The following is a 19,988-nucleotide window of genomic DNA, read 5'->3' as shown; positions in this document are numbered from 1 at the left end:
CATAAGTTAGTCTACTTTTATCAAAAAAAAAAAGTCTACAAGAAAGTCAAATTAAATTTTTATGAGTGTTTGAAATTCATATTTTTACAACATTTGATATTCACTCGATTTCTCATGTAACGATTTTCTTATTTTGTTATAATTAAAAAACAAATGATTCTAGATACTTGCAAATTTCACTGAATGTTTATATTAGCATTTTCTATACACGATAAAATGTTGAAAATAATTTGACTCTTTTTGAGCTGTTTAAGGACATTGTCAGTTTTTTTTTCTATAAATATCAATAAAATTTTATTTGTTGGGTAAAAAAGAGTGAAAATTTAATGCAAGGCTCCTGATATATCGTTAGAACAGTAGTTGAAAAATATTAAAAATACACAATCACAATTATTTTTTATAATCACTTGAAGTTCAAATTTTGACAGAAGTATCAAATATAAATTTTCACGCTTTTTTACCAAACAAATAACATTTTGTTGACAATTATAGAAAAAAAATTGAAAACATTGAAAACTGACAATGACCGTAAACAGCTCAAAAAGAGTCAAAATATTTTCAAAATTTGATGATGTATAGAAAACGAGAATATGTGAAATTTTCATGATTCTAAAGTTATTCGTTTTTGAATCACAACAAAATAACAAAATCGTTATACAAGAAATCGAGTGAAAATCCAATCTTGTAGTTAAAAATATGAATTTCAAACGCTCATAAAAGTTTAATTTGATTGGCTTGAAGACTTTTTTTTTTTTGATAAAGGTAGACAATATAAGGAATCTTGTATAACATTTTCAAAACTTAAATTTAAAAATAAAAATTTTGATGAATTCTCAACTCAAAATATTTAGATATTTATTGTGATTTGTCAAGATATGAACTTAAAATGCTTATAAAAAAAACTGTGACTAAGGTTTTTTAATATTTTTGAAATGTCATTGTAACAATATAGTAGGAGCCAACAACATTCACTTTCCCATCGAATAAGATACTGAAGTTGAAAATCAAAGCATTATTTCAACTACTTATCGTGTACACAGACACAAAAATTATAAAAAAAAAAACACACATCATTGTAAAACCAATACATTTATCGCTTTGCTTAGAATCTAAAATATTAAAATACACATTGAATTCAATCTATCTATGCTATAATATTCAAAACTTTAAAATCTATAGACTTATAAAGTTGATAAGACTTCCTTCGTCATTGTTATATTATACAAATTAGTTAATATATTATAATTTGATACTTTTGAGATGTTGTTTTAATTGTTTTATATCAACGTAAAATATACATCAGCTACTCAACTGGTACCTATGTATCATAATATAGGTACCTAATTCTAAAGTTCGAAGATGTTTAGACTTTTGTAGAGAAATACAATATAATATCAGTTAGACAAATGTATTAATAATTACCTAGTTTGGTTATTGAAAATAATAATTTTTCATAACCAATTGTTATATTTTTGAAAATTAAAATTGGTCTTAAAAAAAACTGTTATAATCAATGTACCTATATGTCGATTGATGATTATATGTTGGCTATAATAAAATATTCTATCGTGCTTATCATTAAATATTTAAATATTTTGTTGTTTATAACAGATACAAATATATAATGGTCAATAGATAGGCACCTCGCACCTATTTACAATATACATACCTATATTGTTATATATAAATACTAATACACTATTTACAATGTATATATATAATATTATAATAAAGCTACCGAATACCAAATATCCATATAATATATTCGAGGACACTAGGTGATCGATTTAACGTAAGATACACATAATATACCATAATGCACTTTTTCGTATTTTCACTCGAATAATGAGGAGACGGGTCTCGACACTCCGTACACAAATTACTAGAAGTACCTATAGAAGAAGTACGTCATATTTTATTGACAATATTTCATGTTTGATATTCAATATTTACACTCGTCTGAACACATTTATTATAAATTTACTTGGTACACCAAGACCTTTTCAAATTGATATTTTAATTTTTCTTGAACAATAATATAAGTAGAAATGCGTAGGTACTTTCGTTTTTGTCAACTATATAATATACATTTAATTGAAAATATTCACTGACTGCAGGATTGCATGCGTCCTCACTTGTGTTAAGTTTATTGAACGTATTAAAGTGCTTTTCTATGTACCTACTTTGAATGGTTTTCCAGTGTTTGGACATTTTTTATTAGATTTTCACGTATACACACTTACACAGTTACCAGAATTCTAGACCGTCAGCCATTGAGGTTTATTATTGCATATTTGTATGTATATATACATATATACATTACGGGCAAAGTATACAATTTAGTCATTTTATACAATGGCCGGGCATTTTATATAATGTCCGGGCGTTATGTAAAATGACCTTCATATATTGGGCAATATGGATAAAACTATGTAATTGTAAATTATAAAGCATTTTATTCATTATATTTTAACTTTATAAACATGATAAATATTAACTAGTTGGTACCTATACTAATATTATATTTTATTACTATTTAATTGTAAAGTATAGTCAAAATACCAATGTTGGATTATTATCTGTAGATTTGGTATTTTGGTTGGTTCTTATCGACTTATTAGTCAGTCACATATTATTTTATTGTAGTGTTTATCGTATAATGCCATAATAGGTAGATATGATATTTTACCGATATCGATTAACTCTCGTAAAATTAACTATTTAGTAACCACGAATCGCTTGTATAATGCAGTTATATTTCAAATATGGAAAAGTTTAATGTGGATTTAAACGATTTGTTAGAAAAAAAGATTCAAATACTGAATTTTTGAAAAAGCTTAAATTTGATCAACTAATTTTGCATATAACTCAACTAAAGAATAATTCAAAAAAAAGGAACCGAATGATTATAAACTTTTAAAAAAATACCACGTGTTAAACGTTGCTAATGTTAACAAGTTAATTGTACCTGTATCTGAAAATAATGAAATTAAATATCATGTACACGACGAAGAGTTATTTGATATTATACACGATGTTCATTTATCAATTGGACACGGTGGCCGAAACAGAATGGAACACGAGGTAAATACAAAGTACAAAAATTTCACTAGAGATATGATTATGCTATACTTAAATAGTTGCGAATCATGTCAAAAAAAAAGGAAGCACAGCCAAGAAAGGGTTGGTGGTAAAACCAATTATATCTTCTGAGATGAATTCTCTCTGTCATATTGACCTAATAGATATGCAAGCACAATCGGATGGTGAGTATAAGTTTATATTGGTTTACCAGGACCACCCACAAAATACGTACTACTTCGTATGAAGACGTAGCGTATGTATTATTAGATATTTTCACAACATTCGGAGCACCATCAATTTTACAGTCGGATAATGGTCGAAAATTTGCTTCACTCCGAGAGACAGCACGGACATTTTCTAATTTGGGTGGTCAGGGCTACGACCGATGTACGTGTGTACAAAAATGTAAAACACGGAAGTGCAAGTGCAAAGCTGCGGAGCGACTATGCACATCAAAATGCCACAGGAGTAGTACATGCGATAATAAGTAATAAACTGATAACATTGAGTATAAATATTATCATTACTCACTCACTGGTAATAAATAATAACTACTAATAAGTAATGAAATATAATTAAATAGTAATAAAATATAATATTAGTATAGGTACCTCCTAGTTAATATTTATCATGTTTATAAAGTCAAAATATAATGAATAAAACGCTTTATAATTCACAATTACATAGTATTATCCATATTGCCCAATATATGAAGGTCATTTAATACATAACGCCCGGACATTATATAAAATGCCCGGCCATTGTATAAAATTACCGAATTGTATACTTTGCCCGTAACATATATATACGGAGATTCCGAAGCGAATTAGCTTTATTAATTCATATATTATATTATGAACTAAATGGCATATAAATACTTATAAATTATTAAATAAAGTACCTACAGGTAATTATAATAATTAATTACTCGAAAACATTCTGTTTTGAAACATTAAATTAAATGTTTGCAATCACCAGTCATTCAAAAAATGTAAAAAAATCATGAAAAATAATAAATACTAATAATGAAAAATATAATATTTTTTATTTTTTAAACGTTCTGTAATGACTTCAAATTATGCAAAAAAAAAATTTCTAAAAAACATTCTTACTTTTCTAAATCTTGAATGTTTACTGTTTAAATAATCAATCTGTAGGTAGTCGAATACGAACCTGAATTTGCATATTGTAATATTATGCTTATTGTACCTATATGACGTGTCATTCATTTTACCTTCGAAATGCAACTGTACCTTTATATGCGACATTACGTCATATTATGGCTGCCATTATAGCCATATAGTATAATAGTGTTTATATTTATATATAAGTACTTTTATACGTTATATTGGCTGCTATACACTTATACAGTAACTTAGAACCTATTACTTATTAGGTATATACGCAGTAATTCGATTTTGGCCGAACAGTTTGCGTCACTCGTGAATTGTGGCTCGTGGGAGACGTCTATTCTAGCCGTAGGTTTACCATTGCCAGTTCACCAATAATAATAGCTGGTACCTTTATAATATTTTTTTATTATGCGTATATAATATAATATATATATATATATATTACAATGACGTCGGGAACAATTTTAATTACCGACCCACGAATATTCGCTTCTGCAGGCTATAATATATTTATTAGATTTTTTTATTTTTTACACCCGAAAACCCCAAAGAATGCACGGCGAATAATTTTATATAATATAATTTGTACGAGCCACGTCGTGGTTTTATCACCGTCGTCACGCGTATATTAAACGACTCTTGGTACGGGTGTGTGGGTACAGGGGTTGTACGCGGGTGTACGGGTGAATGGGCAGTGACGAGACGCTTCAACGCACGCGCGCCCTTATAAACGGTGGAAGTCACGTATAATTTCTGGAATGCCCGTAATCTACTCCTCCAAATGAAACTGGGGTGGAATGCGACGGGAAAGATGAATATTTCATAACATCACCACCATGGCATAGTCGACCCGAACCGCGGCGCGTCCATTGAAATGTCGAGAATCTAATAAACCGTATATGTATATACTATATATAAATATGTGTGTGTGTGTAGTTCAAAGTCATTAAACGTATATACGCGCACTTCCCGTCGTAATGTATATAATACCTATATATATATATTATATTTCTGTCGGAAAGAAACGACACCCACCCCTAACTCATATTTTCAGTGGGTTTTCTTGGTGATTATCAAAACTACCCTGCATACATATATATTTATACCTTAGAGTATAGGTACGACGTATGTGTTGTATAAAATAGAATATTATAGTACCTAACGTCCTTACCCGGAAAGGTGTTATCGAGTCTATAGAAATACGGGTATTCCGATCTTATATAATATTATATACTGCCCTCATAATTTAAAATGTCGTAAGTCACCGGAGAACGTTTTTGAGAAAACCATGTTTTTATATTTTGCATACTCCTGATCAGACCACCCTTTTACATTATAATTATTTGAGTTTCATATATGTTTTCCTATATGCAATTTTGCAATGAAAAAATTATTAATATGGTTACATTTATTTTTAACAACTTAAATATTATAGTTACATATTATTATGTCATAGCTTAGGTACTCTTTACGTTAATCCTCATTCCTTATTATTGGTATACGCTTATGATATACTATTGTTTCTAATTATTTAATACAATATTACCTATATATAAATTATATTGTTATTTTTTTATAATTTACAATTATTTACAAAAGTTAATTTAAAAAGCAAATTTATACATTTTTCCAAAAAACAATGACCATAATAGAGGCAAATCTGGTAGGGTTACTAAGACAAAATTCTACAAATTTAAATTTGTAGTCTAGACTAAGATAAATTTCCGTATCTTAAACAATATTTACGGCATTTTTGATAGGATAGGCGTTTTAGCTATATATATATTTAATTATTTAAATATTACCTATTTACCTATAATATTTTTGTTTGGCGATATTTCAGACTTACATTAGGCATATTCATGGTATTTTATGTTCATTTTTATTGGGGGGGGGGGGGGGGGGGGAGAAATATCTAAAAAATGGTATCGCTCCTGGTACTTGGTGCTTTGAATGCAGGGTTTCGAAATAGATCACGCAAATCCACGCCAATTGCACGCTAAATATTGGCGTTGAAAAAAATTCGAAAAAAAATGTTTTTGTCGTTTGGTGGGGGGGGGGGGGGGCTAGGGAAATGGCAATAAAGGGTTTGCCCACGGTTCTTGGGGCTTTGGGTTTACGGTTTCGAAAGAGGTCACGCAAATTCACACCAATTGCACGCTAAATATTTAACCAAAAAAAAAGTTTGAAATTCGATATGGTGGGGGGGGGGGGTTGGAGAAACGTACGTCAACTATTCACGGGTCAAAAGATGGTTGTAACTTCAGCCGGCATGTTTGATACTTTTTTGGTCGGATCTTGATGGGTTCTATTCCTGTAAACGAACAACTTTTCAAAAATCCAATAAAAAAAATTAGCACGAATAACCACATTAACTTATCTTCTCACTAGGTATCGTTATCAGTTCTCAAAAATAAATCCAAGATATCAGTATAATTAGAAGCTTAAGATAATTTTACTGAAAGTGGTTGGTTTGTTGTTCAACTGTCACTATATGCACATCTAGCTTTACATTTTGGATATATATGTAGCTTTAAAGAGGTTCCTTAATTTTTAATTATAACGAAAGAATGACAACAATTGATTAATTCAATAACCATTGTTTCATGACTGAATATTAATCATTAGGCTACACGGTAATTGTATCATTATGATTCAGCATTGCCATTAAACTACTTACCTCTTCATACTGTAGTGAAGACCAATAACAATGATCCTGGTGGCTGGTGGTATTTGTTGGTTATGCAATATTACTTGTTCAGGTCTATCTAGCACTAATTACTAAATTATGTTATGTCAAAGGGTTCTACTTTTAACATAATATAATTTAGTAATTAGTTCTAGTAATAGCATAATAGACAATTTTCTGAAAATTATGTTCAAGATTATCGCCTAACCACCGTTACGTAGATATGGCATCATTATTCATTGCTGGTCACAAGGTGTTTGAAACAACTTATCAATCAGAATAAAGATAAAAAAAAAGGCGAGCAAGCAATAATTCAAGATTTTTGTGTGGATGATTTAATCTCCTAATATAACGATGTCTACTTTAATTTTTATAAATAGTTATCTGAGTCGTTAAAATAATTAAAAAAAAAAAATGGTGTTCTATTTTAAAAGTTAAAGAGTGTAGTTCCCTAAAAAAATTGTGTAGTATAGTTGTTCATCAACTATACTACCTGTATTCTTAATCACTATTTTAACTAGAATCAATTGATTTAGAACCTATAGAACGCAAAGTAGCAAAACTAATAAATGGCTCAGATAACAAAAACTCATTAATAACTGTCACAGAGATCAAAGGCGCTTGGAAAATTTGATTAGCTTTTGCCCAAGCTAATAGTGAATTTCAAAATAACGTAGCTGCATTAAAGAAAGGTAAATCGATATGTTAGAAAATGAAATTGAACTATTGAAGTGTCTATGATGTGCGTTAAAATTCCCTGCTCCCACTCCAAGCTTCGGATCCCAGACTTCTCCAAACTATTGCAATTATTTTGCCATAATTTCTCATGTGATTTTCAAAATTTGCATACCATTAGTTTTTCCTAGAAAACATTTTTTTGTTTTCCTACTTTTAGTTGGAGACTTGTGAATTTTACCGATGATTTGCAATAATTTTGCTATAATTTTTCTCTATTTTCAAACAAAAAATTGTACACATATTTGTAATTTTGTTTGTTATAATTTTTAATCAAAAAGTGAAAATCTGTACATCAGATCTCCCCAAACCTGCTAAATTACGTTTTTGACGGATTAGTCGACTTTTAACTTCCAATGTTAAATTTTGCATTTGTTATCAATGAAGCTTAATATATTTTTGATGTATGATTAAAATCGACATCAATTAATTATATTATACGAATATGTTGAACAATGTTAAATAACATCCTAATTATTAGGTACTTATTTGTTACATGCACATTCGGACATTCCTAATAAGCATGTGTAATAGTTGAAAATTTTTAAAAATTAATACTCACTACCTACCTACTAAAAATACTTCAAAATTATAATACAAAGCCACAACATTATTAGTTACAAATTACAATACATAATCTAATAATTATAACACCCAAAATTCCACAACTTTCTGTACCAAAATAAACTGTTGTCACTGGTATTATATATAATTTGTATAGGTTTATTATTTTTTTTTGTAACAGTTTATGGGTTTTACATTATTAACTTATACTTATACATTTTACGACTTAACATATTATTATGTTAAAAATTATAATATTATATAATGATCCAATTTATGATGAAATACTTTATCTATATATATACTGTACATAGGTGCCTATAATATATTCGTTAAAAAACGACAATAGTTATAAATTATAATTATGAATACCTACCTACTCTCAAAGTCTTAACAAAATAACAATTGAATCCTAAAATGCCACTTATTATTCTTAAAAACAAACTTGAATAATAAAAATAAAGGTCTTTATATTTACTCATTATTGTAATGTGAATGTATTATTCATTCTTAGGTTTTAATACGAATTGTTTGTATTAAAATCGTCCATGAACTTGGCCCACCCATGTTAACCAATACACATCAAAAGTATGCCAAAAAATAGCGAATAATTAGCAAGTAATAGAAAGTTGGTTATCAAAATAAGCGAGTTATTTTCACATTTTATATGATCAGTTTTTAATTAGGTGGGCCAAGTTCAGGTAACCCACCCACTTTATCCAATCCGTTCCAAAAATATGCTAAAAAATAGCGAATAATTAGCAAGTAATAGCAGTAGGCTTTCAAAATTAGCAAGTCAAGTAACTATTAGCAAATCAAATTTTGCACCGGGTGGGCCAAGTTCAGGTAACCCACCCATCAGTGCCGCATTAAGCCAAATTGCCGCCCCGGGGCAATATAAAATTTGCCGCCTATATATATTTAAAAAAATCATATGATTTTCACCTCTCTTTTTTCGCTATCATAAACACTGTGAGTTGATCTCGTGTTGTTACATCAGGAGTCGAGTCTACTATAAGTGAAAAATATTTAAATAATTATTAGTTTTTTTTTCTATAAATATCAATACAATTTTATCTGTTGAGTAAAAAATCTTGAAAATTTAATAGAAGGCTCCTAGGTTATTGTTTCAAAGGCAGAAGAAAAAAATTAAAAATCTTTAGTCACAGTTTTTATTTATAAGCATTTAAAGTTCAAATTTTGACAAAATACGGAAAAATCACGAAAATTAGCAAATTATTTTGAGTTGAGAATTCATAAAAATTTTTCTTTTTAAATCTAAGATTTGAAAATGTAATATAAGATTACTCATATGTTTGTCTACCTTTATCAAAAAAAAAATGTCTACAAGAAACTTAAATTAAATTTTTATGAGCGTCTGAAATTTATATTTTTACAACATTTGATATTTTCTCGATTTCTCATGTAACAATTTTCTTATTTTATTGTAATTAAAAAACGAATGACTGTAGATACTTGAAAAATTCATTAAATGTTTATATTAGCATTTTCTATACACCATAAAATTTTAAAAATATTTTGACTCTTTTTGAGCAGTTTACGGACATTGTCAGTTTTCAATTTTTTTAGTTTTTTTTTCTATAAATATCAATAAAATTGTATTTGTTGGGTAAAAAAGTGTGAATATTTAATATAAAGCTCCTGATATATAATAGCAGTTGAAAAATATTAAAAATACATAGGCAACATTTTTTTTATAAGCATTTAAAGTTCAAATTTTGACAACATTTATCAAATTTATAATTTATTAACTATTTTGTAGTTAAAAATGTATAAAATGTTTAACTTTTATGGCTAAGGATTGAAAATTTAAAACAAGGCTCCACGTAAATAGGTTATATATAAATTACTTTATTCACAATAATATCATCAAATATACTTGATAATATCATAGGCTGACTGACCGTTTTCGCTCAGAATCGTTTTTCTTATACAATGATATTATATCATTGAATTCAAATTTATCACCATCCATTACAGTGACCCATTTGTAACCTACTGTACAGCAGAGCGACTTCCACTTATCCACCTTTTTTTCTTTTGCTGCTTTTTGGTAAGCTGCACCACTTAATTTAATTCGCTTACCAGACATAGTATAGTATTCAATAACATACATTTAACAAACACAACACTGTTGTCTACCGAAATTGCGTCGATACTGTGGTCGTCAACAGACGACAGTCGATGATAAGATTACTAAAATGATCGTCAAATACGTTTTTTCGCGATTATTATTAGATCATACAGCTCGCATTGCCCGCAACAGCAAACAGGCGACAGCTCTTCGATGTGATTGAGTCACTCGCCGAAAATTAAAAGCTATAAATAACACAGACACACAACTGTGATGCATTTAGTTATTATTGAATCGTTGATAGATAAAATTATTATTGGTATTAATATTTTTAATATAATAATAATTATTTTAAAAATTTAATACAAAATTCGTAACGGAGAACGTATAATATTATAATATGATATATTTTTTAAAAATCTGCCGCCCCTCAAATCACCTTAAAATTGCCGCCCCGGGGCAATTGCCCCCCCTTGCCCCCCGTTAAATGCGGCTCTGCCACCCATCAGATCAGTTCAGACCCACACTCATCAGATCCTCTCCGAAAATATGCCAAAAAATAGCAATTAATTGTTACTTATATTTATCTGCCATATACACTTAAAACTTCCTGCCGTAATGATTGTAACGCTTTTGCTCCTCTTTGTATCCAAAATATAAATAATTTTAGAAATAATTACAAATTTTTTTTTACATTTTGTTAAATTCATCAAAATTATTATAATTACTATCTATAAATATCTATTTCGACTCTTGGTCTACCTTATAAATACAAAAGTAATAAAGACTCTTTGACGACGGTGTTAATTATAAATAAAACTTCCTTGGTCCTTAATATAATAAAAATCTAGATCTGTCGATCTGTGGTTATTTTAGGTAATTCTTTATGTGGGAAATTTAATTTTAGCAAAACATTAAAGCAATTAATATAGGCCAGGCAGATTTAGCTGATGTATGACTTATGTCGTACTACCTATTGTACTACCTTATGTTTTTAAACTTTTATAGTTACTAGTTTTGTTATTGTCCTGGTCCCGACACCCATAGTAGGTAGTAATAATAATAACAAATAGTACGTCATACCTAGGTGGTAATAATTTATCTTTTTTATTATAAACCACCAACATCGATAAGTTGTAAAAAAAAAAAATTAAAAATAATGATAATAATAACAAAAATTTAAAATACAAACTTACATAATTAAAATTAAAATGTTTGACAAAATGTCTTCATAAATTCCGCCATTTAAGATAAAAAATAGTTGTTAAAAAGTAGTTATTGAATATTCTTATCTGTTCTCCAGCGTTTTTTATTTCCCAATTTGGTCCAACCCCACATTCTCGCCACATATTGTGTGTGGCCCACATGTCCACAAAATTATATTTACGATTAACTTGAATATATCGAGATCCTTGCAGTTGTTGAAAATTAGCATAAGTTTTTAATTATGAAAAAACAATATTATCGAATTATTGTAGATTAGGTTTTCGATGAAAAAAGTTGGGTAAACATATAAATTATATAGGTAGGTATATATAATAAAAGACTGTTTCAAAGATATAAGTATAAATACAAAAGATTTTTAATGTGTTTAGTTTTGTTAATATAGGAACCTACTAAAAATTATATATATTATCTTGCAAATAATTGTCGTATAGATTTCTAACATAGATGTTTAGGAATAATTAGTATGGTATTCCAAGTAGTATAAATCTGCGCATACAACGGGACAAAAAAAAGTAACAAAGAGTAAAATTAATAAAACTAAAAACTTTTAGTCAATAATGTACTAAGAGTAAACTTTTGACAATAAATTAGCTTAGTTACTATACAAGTTAAAAAGTTATATAAGTTTAAAGTTGAAAACTATCCCAATAGTAGTCACTTGTCGCGTATGTATTTTCAAAGTTAATCACAAAGTGTTCACATGTGTTGCTGAGGTGGTTTTCTATGCCTAAACAGTAAATTGCAGTGGGTAAATTTAAGGATCAAATGTACCAAATTACATTTCAGATAGTAACAGTATAATATTTTAGCACTGATAAATATTATAATAATATAACGAAAACGTTTGTACATAATTATTGCCTATTGTATTAACTATGAAATAAACTCAAGTAGGTTCAAATACAAACTTTGGTACCTATATATAGGTAGGTACTCCTCTAATATAGAATTTTTTTCACGTAATTTAATTTATTTATTCATTTATATATATATATATATAATATAAATATAATTGATTTTATTCTTGATCATAATTTTTATTATTATGAAAGCATTACCTACATTGTTCAATCTAATTGCTTTCGTTTCTTCGATCTGATTGAATATGCGGGTTTTGAGGACTATTGTTATCCGTATAAATTGCAGTTTTTATACTGCTAATTTGTCTGAAGAGTAAAATTAATTTTTGCACCTTTTGAAATAAATGATTTTATTTTTATAGTTTATATTATAATAAATATTATTGTTGTCTTGAGCATTTTAAGTTAACAAAAGCATTATAATAGTTCATATAATTATGTTTAGGTATGTACCTATATCGTGAAATTCCTTTTGAGCTGATTGTAATGCGATTTTCGTAATAATCGTAAATAATGTAGATCTTAAGATTATTTTTCTTAGTTGAATTTGTTGTATTGTACAGACATTTGAAATGTATTATTAATAAAGAAAACATTATTTTAGCCGAAATATGTTTTTGGAATATTATATATAAATTAATTTTGAACAAAAATAAACCTCTAACCATAACTATGAGGATTAAGATCTTGTACAGTTTTTAGATTTTGAGTTACCATTTTCTAGTCCAGTAACATTTTAGTAAAATCTAGATTTGTACAGAATCCCAAAAGGTTTCACGTTTAGACTGCATGCGCGTCTGTGCGCTGTACCTATATACCTTTTATTATTTAATAATTGTTGAACATATATTTAGATAATATAATATATTATATAGCTTATAAATATAGCTTACGATACAAAAATCCATCAGAACAATAGTTTAAAATAATTGATTTGATTATATTTTGACATGTTTTTATCATCATTTCTCTGCAGTCGTTAATATATACGAAATACACACCACGTATAACCATGGTTACTACACAAATGCGTGTCCGATTATTACCACAGAGTATATATATAATATATATATATAACCATGGTTACTACACAAACGCGTGTCCAACAGAGTACCACTGAGTATATAATATTATATATGTATTATTGGTATTATTTTTTGTTCTATGTAATAATAGGGGACGATTATTGTCTTCAAAACTAAAACAAAAAAATAATGATCTTTTCTACCCGTTCGTTATATTTTATTTCTTTCTCTGTAGGTATGTTATGTCGTTCACATTCGCAACACTGATATAATTCTTCGATTTGGATTGCCAATAGTTACCAACGCGTGTGACCTAAAAAAATGTATCACTGAGCACAAATTGTTTTTAAATTTATCAATTCAATTATTTAGTTCTAGACACTTGTAATTACGCATATTGAAAATATATATTATATTATATGTACTCAAAGTCTTAATGATATGTATATTTAGCTTTAACTTAATTCAATTTGAATACCAGGAACAGACCTTACAGACAGTCAATAAGAAAATCAACGGTGCTTATGATATACTATACTCGTATACATGCATGTAAAGTTGACAGTTATCTATACGACTGTGCAATTATATAGTATAGAGTAGACTATAGAGTATTGAGTAAAGTCGCAGTATAATTTATAATGTATTACTGCAGTATCCGTGCAATTTGAGCCCGGACATTTAAAAATTTGTAATTTCCTAAAAAATCATCAGCACATGTTATGAAAAAATTAAAAACTATTGTATAAATATTTTTAACATTCGTTCATTATGAGCTTAACATTATGAAAAGGTATATAGTATTATGACTTCTATATACCTAATCGGGCTAATGCCTGCAGGCTGCAGACTATAAATATACTTGAATAAATTATACATAGTAAGTGATTCTTATTCGTTCATATATGAACAAATAATAAATTGATATTATAACGAAATAAAATTTTTATACATAAAATATATTTTTTATACAATATCATAATACCCATAATCTATATATATACGGTTATATTACGTGTATTCTGTATTTAATAACTGATAAGAAAATATCAAAACGATTTTTCTGATAAGTACCTGATAAATATATTTCACACAATTAACTGTGTGATCTGTGATCTGTCCCATGATAATATTTCAAGGCGGCTATTCTAATACTCAGCTGTTGACGAACGATAGTTGACTACTAATTCGTGGTAATAATCAATCTTTATTGTTTGTTATGCGGTTCTAACATAATATAGAACATTTATAAATGTCATATAATATGATAATAAATATAAATCCAGATTGCTTAATTTTTAAATCACATGTCATGTATTTTAGATTCTGAGCAAAGCGATGAATGTATTGATTCTACAATGATGTGTGTTTTTTTTTTTATTTTTTTTATTTTTGTGTCTGTCATCACCTTTTAGGACAGTAAAAGTGCTTGGATTTTCTTCAATAGTAACTTTTCTGATAGGAAAGTGAATCTTGTTGGTACTTTGGGGGGGGGGGGGGGGGGGTCAAAAGTAAACATTTTCCAGTAGTTTTCACAAGCGACGTGAAAAACAAAAGAAAAATTAAGGAAAAACGGGAATTTTTACGCAAAATCTGTTTTCGAGAAAATCGATTTTGGTTTTTGGTGTAACTCTAAAACAAATGACCGTAGGGACATGAAATTTTGACTGAATGTTTATATTAGCATTTTCTATATACCATAATATTTACAAAATATTTTGACTCTTTTTGAGCTGTTTACGGCCATTGTCAGTTTTCAATTTTTTTAGTTTTTTTTTTCTATAAATATCAATAAAATTTTATCTGTTGATTAAAAAAGCTTAAAAATTTAATAGAAGGCTCCTAGGTTATTGTTTCAAAGGCAGATGAAAAAAATTAAAAATCCTTAGTCACAGTTTTTAATTATAAGCATTTAAAGTTCAAATTTTGACAAAATACGGAAAAATCACGAAAAATAGCAAATTATTTTGAGTTGAGAATTCATAAAAATTTTTCTTTTTAAATCTAAGATTTGAAAATGTAATATAAGATTACTCATAAGTTTGTCTACCTTTATCAAAAAAAAAATGTCTAGAAGAAACTTAAATTAAATTTTTATGAGCGTCTGAAATTGATATGTATACAACATTTGATATTTACTCGATTTCTCATGTAACAATTTTCTTATTTTATTGTAATTAAAAAACGAATGACTGTAGATACTTGAAAATTTCACTGAATGTTCATATTAGCATTTTCTATACACCATAAAATGTTGAAAATATTTTGACTCTTTTTGAGCTGTTTACGGACATTGTCAGTTTTCAATTTTTTTAGTTTTTTTTTCTATAAATATCAATAAATTTTTATTTGTTGGGTAAAAAAGCGTGAAAATTTAATATAAGGCTCCTGATATATCGTTCTAATAGCAGTTGAAAAATATTAAAAATACATAAGCACAATTTTTTTTTATAAGCATTTAAAGTTCAAATTTTGACAACATTTATCAAATTTATAATTTATTAATTATTTTGTGGTTAAAAATGTATAAAATGTTTAATTTTTATGGCTAAAGATTGAAAATTTAAAACAAGGCTCCGAGTAAATAGGTTATATATAAATTACTTTATTCACAATAATATCATCAAATATACTTGGTAAAATCATAGGCTGACTGACCGTTTTCGCTCAGAATCGTTTTTCTTATACAATGATATTATATCATTGAATTCAAATTTAACACCATCCATTACAGTGACCCACTTGTAACCTACTGTACAGCAGAGCGACATCCACTTATCCACCTTTTTTATTTTTAATGTTAAGGTATTGGGGCGTAAACTTGCGTATTTGCACTATTTTTACGGGGTATATACGCTAATACACTAAAAGGTAAATGGGTATACGCAGTATATACCCTCCAAAACACCACTGGGTTTAACGTGACACTATGGTTTTTGAAGGAGAATCGTGGTGATATCTGCACATATTATTATTATTATTATTATTAAAACGTCACATGCAAACCAATAATAATATGGCTTGTAATATAGATGACATGCGGGCTTGCTTTACTGCCGGGTCGCGCACCACCGAGTTTCGCGGGCGGGTTTTTTTTTTTTTGTTGATTGATGGGCGTCGGCCGAACTTTTCCGACGACAATCGCCGCCGCCACGGGACCTCCGCAGCACAGCGAGTGATTAATTGCGAAAACATAATTTATATATTTTATATATGTGTATATGTGTATGTGTGTGTGTGTGTGTGTGTGTGTGTGTGTGTGTGTGTGTGTACTTGCGAGGACATATTATATTGTTCACCCCGCGAGTATACCCAATACTGTATACGTGACTTTGGACGACAAAAATGGCTCCCTCCGGGCTGGCGGCGTATTGTTTTTTAAGCAGACAAACGACGCGAGGATTTTGTGGGTGTGCAGTGTGTGGAGGGGTAGGTAGTGAGCATAGTCGACGGGTAAAATACCGGGACCGGAGCCATATATATATATTATACGGTAAGTCCACCCTGCAGACGAGAGACGACAGCCGCCCGGAGAGAAGTACATATCATATATATATATATATATATATATATACATATATATATTTATAATAACCTGTATTATATTATACGCGAGCTACAAGGTTTTCGCGATATTCTGTTTTTGACGTATAATAATAAACGCATATACATATAATATATATATTATATAATATATAGCATATACATATGTGTGTGTGTGTTAAGTGTCATATAGGTACTCATATATACATTTACCTCTTCCGTTTTATTAAATAACGCCCAACAATATTAATACATAATATAGAATGTAGGTTTATATAATATTATATTGATGACCGAAACATTATATTTAAAGGGGACAACTGACAAGTGACAACGGTTTGTGTACAATTCGAACACTTTACCTGAAATTTGATAAACAATTTGCACACACGTTTTTAAAAAGGTCATACATGTTTGTGCTCGATTTAAAATAATTGTTACCTGGAAAATATAACAAACCATTGGCGCGTATAAAAATAATATTTCAAGACATCAGTGATTACGGTGAATAACTTGAGAGTGGTAAGCTCAATAATATTATTATTATGAACTAATTATGAAATTTGATGTTTGTCAGAATGCCGAGTCTGTATTAAAGTAACAAGTGGTGCATCCGGATTTTTTTCAGGAAGAATCCAAGCCCCAAGGACTACAATCTATTAGTATTAAAATAAATCTTATATATATATTATGTGCAAATATCAATTATCAAATAGAAAAAATTTAAAGCATACTATCAATTATCGCTTTAGAAATTATCGAAATGACCCCACTAAATGTACAACAGTTGTACCATTCTATCAATAAAAATATGTAATTGAAAAAAACAAAATTTTGAGTTTCGATTTATTCAATACTTGAAACATTCCTGTGGAGGAAGAGGGTGTCAAGGGCTAGAATTCGCCACCCTCATTGATGCATCACTGCAACTTTGATCGGAACTTTTTGCTACACCGTGAACCAAATGATATACCGTTACGAAATGCAGTAGCCAGATATTCTTTTTTTGGGAGGGGGGAGACACTTATTTTTCTTTCTATAAAATGTTTACAGCACACAATAATATGTACTTTATTCTTATGACTGTTATGTTAGTAACTATGGTATACCTACAATTAACATAACAATGTATTCGTATTGTTGTAAACCATGGACTTATGTATTTATGACTGCATACAACTAAAATTTACTTAATACAACTGCCTAAAAAAATGAAAAAAAAGATTTCGTGATATTGCAGGATATACATACATTACCTACATCTAAATACGCATATATACATTTGTATTATGACCCTGGATTATATTATTCTAAACGAACCGATGATAATGCACGATAATAATATTATTATTAATACCTACTTGATATATTTATATTTCTGCGTACAGAAGATTGCACAATTATTCTGCCAAGGTTTCACTCAGATTTTTCAAGCATGTCATACACTCATACATGATAGTAATTAGTAGGTTTGACAAATGACAATACAATAAATAATTCTAAATAATAAATAACGGACATTTCAGATGCATATATTATGAAACTGTTGAACTGTCTATTATTGCCTTGATCCAATGAAATATTCAAATATTCAAATATAGTTTATTTTGTGCATATTACTTTGACGGCGAGTCCTCCCCACGAAAGGGCCAGATGGGGTACAGTATAGTATAGAAGTTTTTGTATAATGTCTTTAGTCTGGACTTTTGAGGTGATCATAAGACTTGTTTAGCCACTGGACAACGCTATAATATTATGTCTATAATATATATAGTACGCTAAATATGTACGATTGTACGTGAACAGCGCGGCGCGCGGCTACATAAAGACAATTATTGGTTGTTTAGGGTTCTACATTTTAAATATTGAAACACTTATGAAGTTGTTCAATTGAAATATTTTAATGAAATTATAAGCATTGTGATTTGTGGTATGGCCATTTTTAATTTGCACAAACGTCCCATGACCTTGTTAAAACTGTGTGCGCAAATGATTTATTCAATTTCGCGAAAAATATCCAAAGTCTTCGAAAACAATTTATATTTTATAGAGCCATATCAAATCGCCACGACGGCATGACGTGATGAATAACGAAGATAGACTTTATATGGGTTACGGGTAGTTTAATAATTGACACGCAAATTGACTTTTCCTTGGGAATACGCGTTGTAATAAAAATAACGAGCGCAAAAACTCTGGGTAAATAGTAAGTACACTTATATAATATGTACTCGTATATGTGTGTGAACGGATTTGATTTAGTATCGATCGCACGTCAATCAACTAAATATTTATAGGTACCTATCACTCTGAATAAAAGGTTAACATGGTCAAACACTCAAACTACACTAAACAAAAACGCTGCAAACAACTCAACTCTCACCTCCATCTACTTCGGATTGTACTAAAATCTAACAATAATGAGTCTTAAAAACACATTATATTGCTTATACACAAAACAATCATTAGACCAGTATGGTCGTATGGCTTTCAAATTTGAGGCCCCTTTAAAACCCGCGATAATAGTAAATACTCCTAATTCAAGCTTTTCAGTCAATCGCTTTAAGACTTATCACAGGTGACCTGTAGTACATAACAAATGCAGCCCTCCATAACGACTTAAAATTACTACAAATTGCAGTAAACGAACTTGCTAAAAGCCACTATGAAACATTATATTCAAAATTGATCTGCATTTATTTAAATTATTTCTTTTGGAATTTTCAAGTAGGTAGGCACCAATACTCACAAGTCACCGACCATATTATCAGATACTTAGATTGTGTGTATCATTTGAGGTGGTATACAACATTTTTTTTTTTAATGAAAACTACCATTTTTACTACCTATAAATTGTAAGGAAGGTGAGTAAATATGTATATACATTCAAATTTGAAAGAATAGTTTTTAAATTATTAAACTTTAATATTTAAGTATTACTATAGGTACTACTGGTTGACATGGCAATGCGTTGCTATTGCTCGGTTTTTATGATTAAGCGATCAGTATATCGGTAGATTCGCGGTAGATCGC

This window comes from Metopolophium dirhodum, chromosome 1 (genome assembly GCF_019925205.1).
Source record: "Metopolophium dirhodum isolate CAU chromosome 1, ASM1992520v1, whole genome shotgun sequence".
Lineage (NCBI taxonomy): Eukaryota > Metazoa > Arthropoda > Insecta > Hemiptera > Aphididae > Metopolophium > Metopolophium dirhodum.
Note: the sequence above shows the minus strand (reverse complement) of the source record.